The 14,843-nt window shown below is 38.9% G+C and overlaps 1 protein-coding gene across 1 annotated transcript in view; it reads left to right on the top strand.

Annotated features, from left to right (window-relative positions):
* ZNF385D (zinc finger protein 385D) overlaps positions 1-14,843 on the top strand; it is an 859,807-nt gene that overhangs the window by 532,748 nt on the left and 312,216 nt on the right. The window lies entirely within an intron of this gene.

Below are 14,843 nucleotides of genomic sequence, written 5' to 3'. Positions count from 1 at the left end.
GAACAAACAACATTGCCTTGAACTGTTTTCACATCTCTTCTACATAGATTTAAAGAAAAATATTTTTCTTCATTGTAAAATTAACTTGAAAACTGAAACATTTTAAAAGGCTATTTTATTATAGAATAGGCTTTATGCTGAGTTCTGTAACCATAATTCATTTGCACAGTTATTAAAGCATCTTGATTTTATAATTTATTTTTTATTTATTTGAGAGAGAGGGAAAAAAAAGCACAAGCAGGGGGAGGGGCAGAGGGAAAGGGAGATAAGCAGACTCCCCACTGAGGGGGAAGGCCCATTCAGGGCTGGATCCCAGGACCCTGAGATCATGACCTGAACCGAATCAAGAGTTGGATGCTCAACCTACTGAACCCACCCAGGTGCCCCAAAGCATCTTGACTTTAAATATCAGTGATAAAAAATCAAAGATATTTTAAATATCTGTGCTTATACAGAACAAAAGTTGTGTCTAGACAATTTTTAGAACACTGTTAACAAATGAAAATGTGGAAAGAAAATGAAATGTTAAGGAAAATGGTACAGTGGACACTTCCTGGCCCAGCCCGATCCTAGCAGATCACTTTTACCCTTTGATCACCATTCCCCCACGCTCACATTTGGTGGTTTGTTTCTAAGGTACCCCCGTACCTGTGATCCTCTTTGGAAGAGTGCCCTCAGGTTCTTAGAGCTGCTTTGCTCACATACACCGAAAACTAGAGTGGCTAAGGGTTTTTTATTCCACAAGGGAGACCTTAGGAATGACTTACAGCCACCTTGCCTTGAGTCAAGACAAACTGACATAATTACAACTCCAAAGATCCCTGCAAGATCAAGATTGCCTGCATTCCCACCCTTCCCTCTTTTTCCCCTTCCTTGTGCTTCTTCCCCGACTCCCTTCCTTGTTTCTCCTGGGAGCACTCTCCAATCAATCATTTGCACATAAACCTTTGAAAATTTACCTTTGCTTAGGTCTGGTGGCTTTCAAAGCATTTCATGAACATTATGTTATTAACCTGCCCACATGGGCAGGTAAGCATTTATATGAGAGGTGTGGAAACAAAAGGCTCAGAGATCATGTGACTCGCTCGGGTTCACACACATGCTGAGATGGGGCTGCCAGCACAGTGTTCTGCGGAGACGTTACTGCCTCCAGAGCAGGAAAATCATCACCAGGTTCAGCTGGCTATGTGGACTCCCTTGCCTGTCAGCCAGACACAAGTAGTTTAGGTTGTACCTGCTACACTTTATACACCAAAATGGATCCACTCGGAAAATAAAATTCCTTTTCTGCGTGATAAAGTGCTGGTTCAAGTGTTTTATTTATTTGAAGAGATTTGTTACAGAAATAATGTTTTGACTCTGTGCTTTTGAAGGGACTCAGAACCTTCCACATCAGGGCTCTGAAGTGAAGAAAAAACAAGTTGTTTTGGAAACAATAATGGAAAATCCTTCCCAAAGAAGTGAGTCCATTTCCCTATGGAAACAGTAATTGGATTTATCAAAGAAATGATTTCATCCCCATACTTGAAGCTCAAAGCCTTTCTTGTCCTCTACTTCTCTGGGAAACAATATTTAACATATGTTAACTCCTTTATAATTATAAACTCCTGGACAATATTGGAATTACAATCCATAGTAGCTAATGTGTATCATTTTCATGAACCATAAATTAGATTTTTATGCACAATTTCCTTGTCTTTCAGGAAATGTATTAATTAGACATTTCTGTAGCCTCTGATTGTCCAGTGTGTGACTTGAGCAATAGTTTTTAAGAAAGACATCCAGTCTCTTACAAAAGTTAAAAATTATATACTTTCCTCTTTGTGGAGAGAGTTATGTCTTAATTGTTTATGTTTTCCTTTTAGCGTTCATGAGTAGACATTAATTCCTTATAGATGATCTATCTTCTAAATCACCCAAGTTTCAATACCTTTAAGATAATAAGAACAATTTTCTATAGCTTCCAATTTTAAGATGGCAAATGACCTGTTCTGCATCTCCAAGCCAGAGCAGCTAAGTAGACAGTCCACTGCCATCTCACCCCAGTGTGGCCCTCCTGTTTGATGGCTTTGCCACAGTAGATTCACAATGCAAGTGTTTTGACCAGAGAGAGAAAGGAAACAGTGTCTCAGTTAAGTTCCAGCTTTGTTAGCGGAAAGTTTATACTTAAAATAGATACAGGGTCGCCTGGGTGGCTCAGTCAGTTAAGCATCTGCCTTCAGCTCAGGTCATGATCCCAGGGTCCTGGGATGGAGTCCCGCATCAGGCTCCTTGCTCTACAAGGAGCCTGTTTCTTCCTCTGCCTCCCTCTCTCCCTGCTTGTGCTCTCTCTCTCTAACAAATAAATAAAATCTTTAAAAATAAAAAAATAAAATAGATAAGTACAAAGGTAGAGAGTGATTTGGTAATCATCATAATCATCATCATAAATCTCTCAACAAAAAAAGCCCAAAACCATATTGTTTCACTGTTGAATCTTACCAAACATTTAAAAATGAATGAACACCAGTCCTTCTAAAACTCTAGGAGGGGAGAATACTTCCTGTCATTCTATGAGGTCAGCATTGCCCTGATACTAAAACCAGATAAAGATATCAGGAGAAACATATAGGCTGATAACCATTTTTAATATCAGTGCAAAAATCCTCAAGCAAATACTAGCAAACTGAATCCAGAAGCCTGTTAAGAGTATTATACACCAGGATCAAGTGGGATTTATTCCAAGAATGCAAGGATAATTCAATATATGAAATCAATTAATGTAATACACCACATTAATGGAATGAAAGGAAAAAAATAAAATGCATGGTTATCTCAATTGATGCATAAAAATCATTTGACAAAATCCAATACTGTTTCATGATTAAAAACAAAACGAAACACTCAAACCAGGAATAGGTGCCAACTTTCTCAGTGTGGTAAAGGACATTTATGAAAAACCCACAGCTAATAGTCTACACAATGGGGAAAGATCAAGTATAATACAAAGATGCTAATACTGGAGGTTCTAGACAGCAATTAGGCAAGAAAAAGAAATAAGTGACTTATAAATTAGAAATAAAGAGGTAAAACTATCTCTATTTGCAGATGACATGATCTTGTTATAGAAAATTCTAAGGAGTCCTAATGAATCTCCCAAAAAAGCTATGCTATTAGAACTAATAAACAAATTTGGCAAAGTTGTAGAATACAAGATCAATGTACAAAAATCAATTGTATTTCTAGGTACTAGTAATGAGTGAACAGTTTGAAAAATGAAGTTAAGAAAGACTATTTCATTTACAACGGCATAAAAAAATATATTTAGGAGTAAATATAACCAAGGAGGTGCTTGACTTATATAGTGAAAACTATCAAACATTGCTGATAAAAGTTAAAGAAGACTAAATAAATGGAGAGAAACCTCATATTCATGTGTTAGAAGACTTAATATTAAGCTGGCATAAACACCCGAAGCAATGTGCAGACTCAATGTACAGATTCTATTAAAATCTCAACGGACATTTTTACATAAATGGACAAACTGACCTAAAATTCATATGGGATTGCAGGGCATCTCAAATAGCCAAAGCAATCTTGAAAAAGTAAAATAAATTAGACTGCTAACACTTCCTAATTTCAAAGCTTACTACAAGCCACAATAATCAAAACAGTATGATATTGGCAAGAGAATAGACATATAGACAATTGGAGTAGTCTTGAAATAAGCCCATAAGTCTGTGATCATTGATTTTCAACAGAGATACTGTACCATTCTATAGGAAAAGAATAGTCTCCTCAACAAATATTTCTGGGATAACTGGTTATCCACATGCAAAAGAATTAACTGGACCCTATCTCACACCATATATAAAAATTAACTCAGAATGAACCAAAGGCCTAAATAGAAGTGCTAAACTCTTTGTAGAAAACATAGGTGTAAATCTTCATGGAATTTGACAATGAATTTTTAGATAAGACTCAAAAGAACAAGGAATAAAAGAAAAAATAGATAAATTTTATAAAATTATCTTTCAAAATTAAAAAAATATGCATCAAAGGACACTATCAAGAAGGCGGCAAGACTACAGAATGGGAGAAAATATCTGCAAATCACGTATCTAATAAGGATCTATTAATGTGAATGTATAAGGAACCCTCACAACTCAATAACAAAAGGTAAACAAGCCAGTTGAAAAATGGGCTATGATTACAGCAACAACACCTGAAATGATGAGTGTTGCTGAATATGTAGTTCACGTATTGCTGGGAGAAGTGTAAAACGATGTAGCCACGGTGGACAGTAGTTTACTAATTACTGTATGATCCACAAATTCCACCCCTAGGTATATACTCAAAAAGAACTGATAATAGATATTTTAAAAACTTGTACAGGAATGTTCATTGTAGCACTATTCCCAATCACCAAAAAGTGGAAACAATGCAAATGTCCATCAACTGTTAGAAGCCAGGCACAAAGGGTCGCACACCGTGTGGTTCCATTTATACAAAATATCCAGAATAACTAAATCCGTGGAGACAGAAAGCAAATTAGTGGTTTCTAGAGGCCATGGAGAGGGTAATGGGGAGTGACTGCTCAATGGGTATGGGGTTTCCCTTTGGCGTGATGACAATATTTTGGAACAGACAGAGGTGATCATTGCACAACATTATAAATGTACGAAATTCCCCTGAATTGTACACTTTATGGTTGATTTTATGTTCTGTAACTATTACCTCAATAAAAAAAAAAAAAAGTGTATCACACAGAATTCAAAAATAGCTCCCAAGATTCCCACCTCCTTGGGTGCATACTATGTATGATCCCCTCCCCTTAAGTGGTAGCAGAAACCGTGAATATGAGGAAATGCCACACCTATGATTAGGTTACATTATGTGGCAAAGGTGAGGAATTTTACAGATGTAATGAAAGTCTAATTAGTTGATTTTGAGTTAGTCATAAAGGAGATTATCCTGGGTGGGCCTGACCTAATTAGGCGAGCCATTCAAAAAGACAAGTTGCTGAAGCTGATGCTCTCCTATGAGCCTGGAAGAAGTATGCTACCATGTGTTAAGAGGAGGGGCCATGTGGTAAGGACCTGAGGATGGCCTTGAGGAGCTGAGAGTGGTCCCTCATCTAACACTAGCAAGAAAATGAGGACCTCAGTTTTACAGACCTACAGAAACCACCCGTGGACTTGGAGCCTCAGAGTAGATAGCAGGCCTAGGCAATGTCTTGATTTCAGCCTAGTGAGGCCATGAGCAAAGGAACCAGCTAGGCTGTGCCTGGCATCTTCCCCACGTTACTGTGAAATAATGAATTTGTGTTGTTTTAAGCTGCTTAGTTTCTAGTAATTTGTCGCACAGCAATAGAAAACTAAGATGGATAGAGAGATTTCACTGCAGTGAAGTTCTCTAATACACTCTAACTCAGTGTTAAAAGCTCTAAAGGACTAGGGGAATCTACCAGAACTTGATTAAAACACAGACCACCCCACAATTGGTCACAGTATTTACATCCAGATGCCAAGTGGGAAAATAAACTGAGTGCCACCTGGGCTTTGCCGCTATTGTTACTGCCCTAAATCTACTTATATGTGACCCCTAGATCTTTCAAAGGTATGTCTTAAATATGTTTGCTTGTCTTTGTAGCTTCTGCATTCTAGGTCTTAAATATTAGTGTTTATATTCGTTTTTATTTTTTTAAGATTTTATTTATTTATTTGAGAGAGAAGGAATGAGAGACAGAGAGCACAAGAGGGAGGAGGGTCAGAGGGAGAAGCCGACTCCCGCCTGAGCAGGGAGCCTGATGTGGGACTCGATCCCGGGACTCCAGGATCATGACCCGAGCTGAAGGCAGTCGCTTAAACAACTGAGCCACCCAGGCGCCCTATATTCTTTTTTAAAAAGAATATTTTCTGTTTGCCATTGAGGATGGAGAATGGCTTTCTCCTGCATGCTGTTTGATAGTTGTCCCTTCATCATATATGAGTGTTTATAATTTGAGGACGTGGTAGAAGAGTCAGAATTTCTTCTCGCATATTCACTGAGTGTCAGGCACCTGTAGACATCTTGTTCCGAGCTTTATTTCACCCCCACCAGGAGACACCCCGATCTTCCTCTTCCATGGAAATAACACAATTATTTTGACTTATCTTTCCTGTTTCAGGAACCAAAAGAAAAATTTTCCCCTAATTTCTTTCAGCTTATTTTTTCCCCTGGGTGACATCAAGAGGGCATTATCTTGCTCACTGTCAATTATTTTGAGACCGAGCTTTCCTCGTGCACACAGCTCCTACTCCCCCAAAGTGGAACAGACGCTAAAGGCCATGTGCTCCATCCTCAGCCAAGAGTCTGGAAGTGGCCACTAATAAAACCATCTGGTACCAGGATGAGTCCATAGCCTGCCACTGCTGTAATCTGGGGAGGCACAGACTTTCCAGGCTCCTCAGTTATTAGAGGGCCAATGGGGCCCCTGAGGCCTACAGCAACTGTGTACATAATTACATGAAAGATTTTGATGGCTTTTCCATTCACACTGGGTGATCTTAGAGCAGGCTGATACTGTTGTTAGAGAACTAAACCTAAAGGGTGAGCCGAGGACAACCAGGGCTGGAACACTTAAACTTAAGCATTAGATTCTTTGTTTTTTTTTACACTTTTTCCTTTTTTAAAGATTTTACTTATTTATTTGACAGAGAGAGAGCAGGAAAGCACAAGCAGGGGGAGGGGCAGAGGGAGAAGGAGAAGCAGGCTTCCCACCGAGCAGGGAGCACGATGCGGGGCTCGATCCCAGGACCCCAGGATCATGACCTGAGCCGAAGGCAGACGCTTAACGACTGAGTCACCCAGGTGCCCCCCCCTTTTTTAAGTTAGGATCATACATAAAATGTTGGATACAATACTCAACACAGGACGGATACTGACCCAGAGAGTATGGACTAACAAACTGAGCCTTAGTAAAAAACAGAAGAGGAAGGAATGAATATGTCATGGGCACTAATGATTTGTTATTTCACTTAATTATCATATTATGTGACACGTGACAATAATTCATAGTCTTCAGAGGAAACTCAGAGAGGATGACTGTGGTAGATTAGATCACACAGTAATGGTAAGTGGCAGAACTGGGTTCAAATCCAGGCTTCTAGGATGTCAAACTCTTTGCCCTTTTAAGATACTCCAGAGTGAGCAGCAGTAGCAGCTTCAAAGGTTATCATATATATATATACACACACATATATTTTTTTTTAAGATTTTTTTTTTTATTTAGTTGGCAGAGAGAGAGAGTGAGAGAGAGGGAGCACGAGCAGGGGGAGAAGCAGCCTCCCCAGCTGAGCAGGGAGCCCGATGCAGGGCTCAATCCCAGGACCCTGGGATCGTGACCTGAGCTGAAGACAGATGCTTAACCAACTGAGCCAGCCAGGTGTCCCAAAGGTTATCCCTTTTTTAAATGTGATCATTAAACTTGGATTATTTTCCCTTCCATTCTAATCCACCATGCTCAGGGGTCTGAGAGATAAAAGATAACGAAATGTGTTAACCCAGTTTCTAAGGACTGTGCAATTATACCCCTGGGTATGTCTTCCATTCTGAATCCCTGTTCTCTCTCAGTAGTGGGGGGGAGGGTCTGAACTAGACAACCTAGAGTCTGTCTTTTCTTTAAGCCTGAGCGAAAAGCTCTCCATCCACTCTGCTTTCTCTCCTCTGAGGGGCAGTCTGGCATCTCTAGCTCTCACGAAGAGAGAGGCCTTGGGGGTTAGTGGCCTCGTTAGAGCAGGAGTTCCCAGTGGTCTAAACTGCACTTCTCTTCCCAGTTTTAGCGCTGGTTTAAAACTTTCCATTTCTTCTAACTTATTTCTCATGCCCATGCTCCTCCTTCCCTGACCTGGCAAGTTGCTCCTGGTGGCAGAGAATGGGAAGATGGAGATAGGGGGCCTTCCTCTGTAAGTCAAAAAAACATTACTCCTCATCTATACTCTTGCTATTGTTTTTTCTTGGTTATTCTATTGGTAGCAGTTTCTGTTGTTTTGTATGTGTGTGCTTGTAAAAATATCCTGTTATTCTTTGTTCCTCTCTCCACATCTTCTTCCATGTGATGTGCTTGATCTCGTTATTTTCTAAGACTAATGGCTCAGTGATAGGGAGAATAGCCAATAAAGTCTATATAATTTTCATGACTGATTTTATTCCATCCCAATGAGATATTGCAGGGGAATAGACATGCCACTTCCCATATTTTGTAGATTAAAAGAAGATCTAGAAATTTGCCATCTGCCCTGACACTGGTTCCATGACCTCATAATAATACATGGAAACTCTTTTTGGATTTCAGCAGCCTGGTCACGCAGTTTGGTTGCTTCCTACAGCATGTTGTGTTTATGTAATGATATACCTATCTTTCACTAGGCAGTGAGCACTGTGGACACAAAATTATTTTGAGAATATTTCTAAAATCAAATATCTGTTGTGCTCCTATCACTTTGCAACTTGGTTTGTGCAAAAACCTCAGCATGTGCTGTGATTTCTGTAGGCCTCAGTTTCCTTATCTAAAGGAAATGAGCCTTATGAAGTTATTTGTACTCTGTAGAGAGATTTTTCCATGGCAGTGTTCCTCAAGCTTTAAGAGGCACACAAATCACCTGGTGATCTTGTTAAAATGCAGATTCTGATTCATTCAGGGGAGGCTGTAGAGGGACCCAGGAATCTGCATTTCTAACAAACTGCCTGGGGTTATCTACGCTGCTGACCTGCGGATCACACTTTGAATACAGAGTAGCTAAGGTTCTTTGTTACCTCCTGTGAAATGGGTTGTCAAAAATCCCTCGCCACTCCAGTGGGAAGAGCTGTGTGCTTTACAAAATCCTCGTACACATGACCTCATTTCATGTCTATTATAGCCTGTGGAGTAGACAGGACATTTATTAATTTCACTGTTTAATAAATCAGGAACCAAAAGCATGCAGCACTTCAGTGGCCTGATCTGTCTGGGTAGTAGCAGAGGCAATGCATAAACTGGCTCTTCTGGCTCCTCATCTGATATTCTTTCTGCTAGGTCACACTGGTATTCAACCCAGTATAGAAATCTTATGGTGAGCATATTGTACAAATTATCTTGTTGCAAAACTATGGTGCCTATCTGTTGTAAAGTCTTAGGCTATTGTGAACCAACCAGCACCCAGGAAAGAACATCGAGAATAAAACCTTGTTTGAGGGACACCTGGGTGGCTCAGTCAGTTAAGCATCTGCCTTCCACTCAGGTCATGATCCCAGGGTCCTGGGATCGAGTCCTGCATCCAGTTCCTTGCTCAGCGGGGACCCTGCTTCTCCCTCAGCCTGCTGCTCCCCCTGCTTGTGCTCTCTCTCTCTCTCTGTCTCTCTGACAAATAAATAAATAAATAAATAAAGTCTTAAAAAAAAATAAAAAATAGGGCTCCTGGGTGGCTCAGTTGGTTAAGCGACTGCCTTCGGCTCAGGTCATGATCCTGGAGTCCCAGGATCGAGTCCCACATCGGGCTCCCTGCTCAGCAGGGAGTCTGCTTCTCCCTCTGACCCTCTTTCCTCTCGTGCTCTCTGTCTCTCATTCTCTCTCTCTCAAATAAATAAGTAAAATCTTTAAAAAAAAAAAAAACAAACGTTGTTTGAATTATGCAAGCTCCTTTTCCTTGGGAGGATCCATAACTTTAACCCTATCCTCAAAAATGTTGGTGACCAACCAAAAAGTCAGATATTGATTAAAATGTACAAAACAAGGGAAATTTAGAGCATTTTTTTAAAGATGATGGAAACGAGTATTTGAAGTCAAATAGCTGCATGTTCCTGATGAAAGCTTGTCTCTTAATCTAAGGAATCTGCCTATTGGGCTTTGCTGGGGAACTTGCCTTTGGCTGTGTGTGCACTTCTTCATTCCTCACCTGGACACCTGTACCTTTCTCAGGTCCCCTACCTCACAGAATGTCCTTAGCAGTTAGAGATTTTCTAGACCAGGTATCAGCAGACTCTTTCCGTGAAGGGCCAGTTAGTGAATATTTTAGCCGGACGGTGTCTGGTGCAAGTCCTCAACTCACTGTGGCCTGAAAGCAGCCACAGATAACAAGCAAACAGATAGGTGTGGCTGTGTTCGGATAAAATGTTATCTACAGAAACGGTGGCTGGCTAGATTTGACTGGAGGGCTGAAATATGCCAACCCCTTCTCTAGACGAACATTTATTGACCTAGAGGCAGGGAGTGGTTGCCATGACTTTATAAATCCCATGTCTTTTAATGGAGGGTGCAAAGTGCTCTACAGACAGAGAAAAGCACATCTTGAATAATCATTGAATATTAAAGTCAGGAGAGACATCACTTCATTTTACAGATAGGAAAATACAAGGCCCAGAGAAACTAATTGCTTGAAACAATACAACTTACAGTTGAGAGAAGCTTAGAATTTTGAGCCCTTGTCTTTTGATTATCAAAGATCTTTGGCAGAAAAGGACGAAGAGAATATGAAAATGGTTAAAGTCATTTAAATTAAAAAATGAATTAATACATAAACTTTCGCAACTTTGCTTTAGTTTTCATTCCGATGCATAATGTTAGAAATCATTAAATAATGAAAACCACTAGAGTTGCTAATGTTTTGTAAAATATCCCTTGGGGGGATATTTACCAGTACTAGTAAGCCCTGGCAGAGTTCTGGATTTTGTCCCCAAAGCAGGATGGGAAGTCAAAGGAGCCAGATTTCTTCTTTGGGAAAGGGAGTTTCTCTTAAAACTTTCAGCTGAAAACCTTAAATTTAAATGGCCAATGATCTGTAGTGAAGACATTTCTGTAGTACCTCCCACATTTGTCCATTTCTCTTGGGTAAATGTTTGCCATTCTCTCCTGTCTGTGTCCTATCACTCTGTACACTTCATGTCTGTTTCTTAGTTTGAGTCACTGCAGGAATGTTTGTTTGTTGTTAAAAATGGACCTACCTGAAATCAAAACAACTTGCTGAGTTGGAAGCAAAGGAATTGCTCTACCTCGTCGTGTTGCAGAAAAGACAATAAAAAAAAAAAAAACACCTTTCTATTGTGTTCCTTTTACATGCCTAAGAAAAGGACAGAAAACATGCAATAAAGCTGATAAATTCTGCACTGACCTTTATAAAGGCATTTACTTTCCATGAAATGTACTTGTGATTTTTAGAACTGTAACCTCTGGTAAATTGAGAATGAAGTTCCTTGTTATTCTAAAATGGTCCTTTGCCCGCTTGGCTCATGTGCCACTGGTTCTGTGAATATCTTCATATTAGTTTATAGTGTTTTGTTTTGTTTTGTTTTCCTTAGCCCTCATTTTAACATATCTGGCAACTTAGGACACAGAAAGAAAAAATAAGTAGGGCTAAAGGACAAGTTAAAAAATGATCTCCACACCCTTACCCATCCAAGCTAGCAAAAGTTCACATTCTGTAACTTACAATCTTTACAAAGAAAAAAAAAAACCTAATTTTGATAATGGGGAACTCCTTAAGAAAATCTGAGCAGATGCCTAATTCACATATTGGAGAGAGAAAAGTCAAGCATAAAAAAGACCTAGTCTGCCAAGGTTTAAATAGCAACTCGTGCCTCTACAGCAACAATTTTCCTTGAAAAAATCTACCATATGCTTTGTATGAAGTCCATCTGCAAATGTAATACCCAGATGCTCATTCTCCCCTTCCAGAAAAGCTACATTCTGACTGCCCATCTTCTCTGCTCTAGAGAATTGTTAAAGGAATAGCATTTCCTCCTCTTTCTTTTTTTCTTTTTAATATTTTTTCATTTTTAAAATAATTAAAAAAATTGTAGAAAATCTTTAAACTTCAAAACAAAAACTGCAAAAAAGAAACAGCAATCATTCCAAATCTCATAACCAAAAGATAACTGTGTTTGTTTTACACACATATGATCATAATTCCTTTTCCCCTTTGTAACTTGATCAATCTTTCCATTCTTCTTCAAAATTATTCATTTTAATGGTAGCATGGTAAAAATTGGCATTTTATTTATCCTTATTAACCACATTCTTATGGAAAATAAACCATATATGAATAAGGTTACAAAGTCAGAGTATTAAAGAGTTCTGAATGAAATATGAATCTTCTCCTGTGATTTCTTCCAGAGAGGGCAAAGCAGTTAGGAATATAATAAGTGTCCTCCTTAAATCAGTCTGTATATCCATCGGCATAAATACTGGGTGTTTATGTTTGTGTGTGTGTTTGTGTGTGTATGTGAACACAAAAAGAATCAGAATTCATGCTCTTCTCTACATCTTGATCCTTTTACTTAATCTTTACTGAAGATCTTTTTGATCTAGATCGATGACAGTCTAGTAACAGCTTTAAAATGTTTCATTTTAAGATCTGACTCTACTTAATCAATTTCCTGTTGTCGAACTTTGAGTCCCTTTAACCTACCCACTTGCCATACTCTGACAACACTGACAAATTAAAAGAAGCCAAGAAGTCCTATACATGAAGGTCATCGGATATTCATTAATTACATCCAAAACTCTGATACAGTATATGTGATAAATGCAATAAAAATGCAATAATCCTGCTGAATACTTTAAGCATTTTGGATCTTTGTTTAGTATTTAATTTGACTTCCTGTTTTGCCTTATTCCTTTTTTTTAACATAAACACGCAAATCCAGAATTTTCAAAAGGCAGACAAATAAGGCTGCTTTCTCACCATGTAAATCAGTGATGTCTACCTTTATTTTTCAGGGAGATTTATTTGCAGTAGTGCAGCTAAAAAGCATCTTTTTAAATTAATTTATATTTTTAACAAATGAACACATGCCCATAGTTTGAAAGTCAAGCAGTGCTTTAAGATTTTGAGCAACAAGACTGACATTCTGCCCTGATTCTCCCCATTCCCGTGTCCTGCTCACCAGAATCTACCACTTTCAATTCTCCTACATAATTCTTCTGGATTTTACTCTTTTTTTTCCTACTAATATAGGAGTTTATTGCTCTTGGTTGATTTATAATTTTAGACAGTGTGTCATGAATTCTTAAGTTGGAATGTGTATGGCACACACACCCTCCCCATACTCTAAAGATAATTATATTATGGATTTAATTAAATCAGTATTTTGTGTTTTCTTTATTATGCCTGTGTACATACTGTTCATGATGAACCCAAGTAATGGACTATAATTACTTTTACTTTATTGTACAATTTCCTTTTGTTTTTCTAGGAGTTAAACATTGTTTTAATTTTTTCCCCTTGCTCAGAGCATTAGGGATGCTTTTCTCCATACCTTCAATAACACATGGGATAGTCTGTCAGATACTCTATCTCATCCATTTTTTTTTTACATTTCTCTTTCTTGATAACCTCAGACTTCCTCCCCTAATTTATTATTTATTTATTTTTAAAGATTTATTTATTTATTTATTTGACAGAGAGATAGAGAGAGAGCACAAGTAGGCAGAGAGGCAGGCAGAGGGAGAGGGAGAAGCAGACTCTCCACCGAGCAGAGAGCCTGATGCAGGTTTCGATCCCAGGACCTTGGGATCATGACCTGAGCTGAAGGGAGCCGCTTAACCAACTGAGCCACCCAGGTGCCCCATTCCTGCCCTAATTTAGACTGGCAGTGCTCTAGGTCCCCTGTGTGGCTATTTGGTCAAAACATCCCATTGGCCATCACCTTGGAAATTTCCAAAGTTCTAGCAGGTGTGTTGCATCACTGATTCCAGTTTCCTGGATTCTGTGTTTCCTCTAGTGTGATTACTGACTCCTTAGAATGAAGTGCCTCCTGTAGTGGAACGAGTAGAGAAGGGTTATTCATTGGAAAACTTAGTGGATCAAAAATACTTTTATTCTAGCCTCATGCTTACATGATATGCTCTCATGAGTATCTCTTTTCCTCTTTTTAATTTATTTTACTTGATCCCTATGTATCTTGACACGTGTCCTTCCATGTAGGTAATTTTTTTTTTTTGCTAATTTGCTGTCCTTAATTTTATCTGTGGATCTCCCGTTAGCAGATATCACCTTGTGTAGATCAGTTCTCTAATTTTGTTATCATTTCTCTCTCCCTTTCCAGCTAATTGTCTTTTTATTTAGACTCTTTAGAAGATATCTTTAACTTTACCTTCTAATGCTTCTGTTGAATATTTGATTATTCCTATCATGATTTTAATTTCCTAGAGCTCTTCTTATCTGATTGCTCCTTTTCATGGAACCCTCCTTTTTTTTTAATGGGTCCAATATTAACTCCTACTTCTCTGAGGTTATTAACTGTTGTTCTTTTAAAAAGAGATATCTCGGGCGCCTGGGTGGCTCAGTCGGTTAAGCGACTGCCTTCTGCTCAGGTCATGATCCTGGAGTTCCGGGATCGAGTCCCGCATCCGGCTCCCTGCTCAGCGGGGAGTCTGCTTCTCCCTCTGACCCTCTTCCCTCTCGTGCTCTCTATCTCTCATTCTCTCTCTCTCTCAAATAAATAAAATCTTTAAAAAAATAAAAAAATAAAAAAATAAATAAAAAGAGATATCTCTTCTGCAACTGGCATTGTCACTCTTTCTTTGAATTTTATCCTTAGTTATCTTGGTCTCTGCTTTTCATGATGGAGGCTTTCTCAAAATATGTGATCTTTCTGTTCATTCATATTTAAAAATGAGGTGTTAAAAAGTTGATGGCAGAGTTTGTGGGCTGGTAACCTTCCCTGTAGGGTGATTGGCTGGCTTTTTCTTGGCAGCTTCCAAAATGTCAGCATCTGAATGTCACTTTTCTGGGATCATTCTGTTTCTCTGATGAAGGAGCTTCTAATGTCCTGCAGGACAGAATGTGTGTGGTTGGCAGTGTGCTGGATATTAGTGTCTGGATAATGAGCAGAGGCAGGAGGGCTTG

Source organism: Eumetopias jubatus, unplaced genomic scaffold, assembly GCF_037043125.1.
Source record: "Eumetopias jubatus isolate StellerSeaLion01/CBP00866 unplaced genomic scaffold, mEumJub1_p1.0 scaffold_1, whole genome shotgun sequence".
Classification (NCBI taxonomy): domain Eukaryota; kingdom Metazoa; phylum Chordata; class Mammalia; order Carnivora; family Otariidae; genus Eumetopias; species Eumetopias jubatus.
Note: the sequence above shows the minus strand (reverse complement) of the source record. Positions and strands in the feature narration are given on the sequence as shown.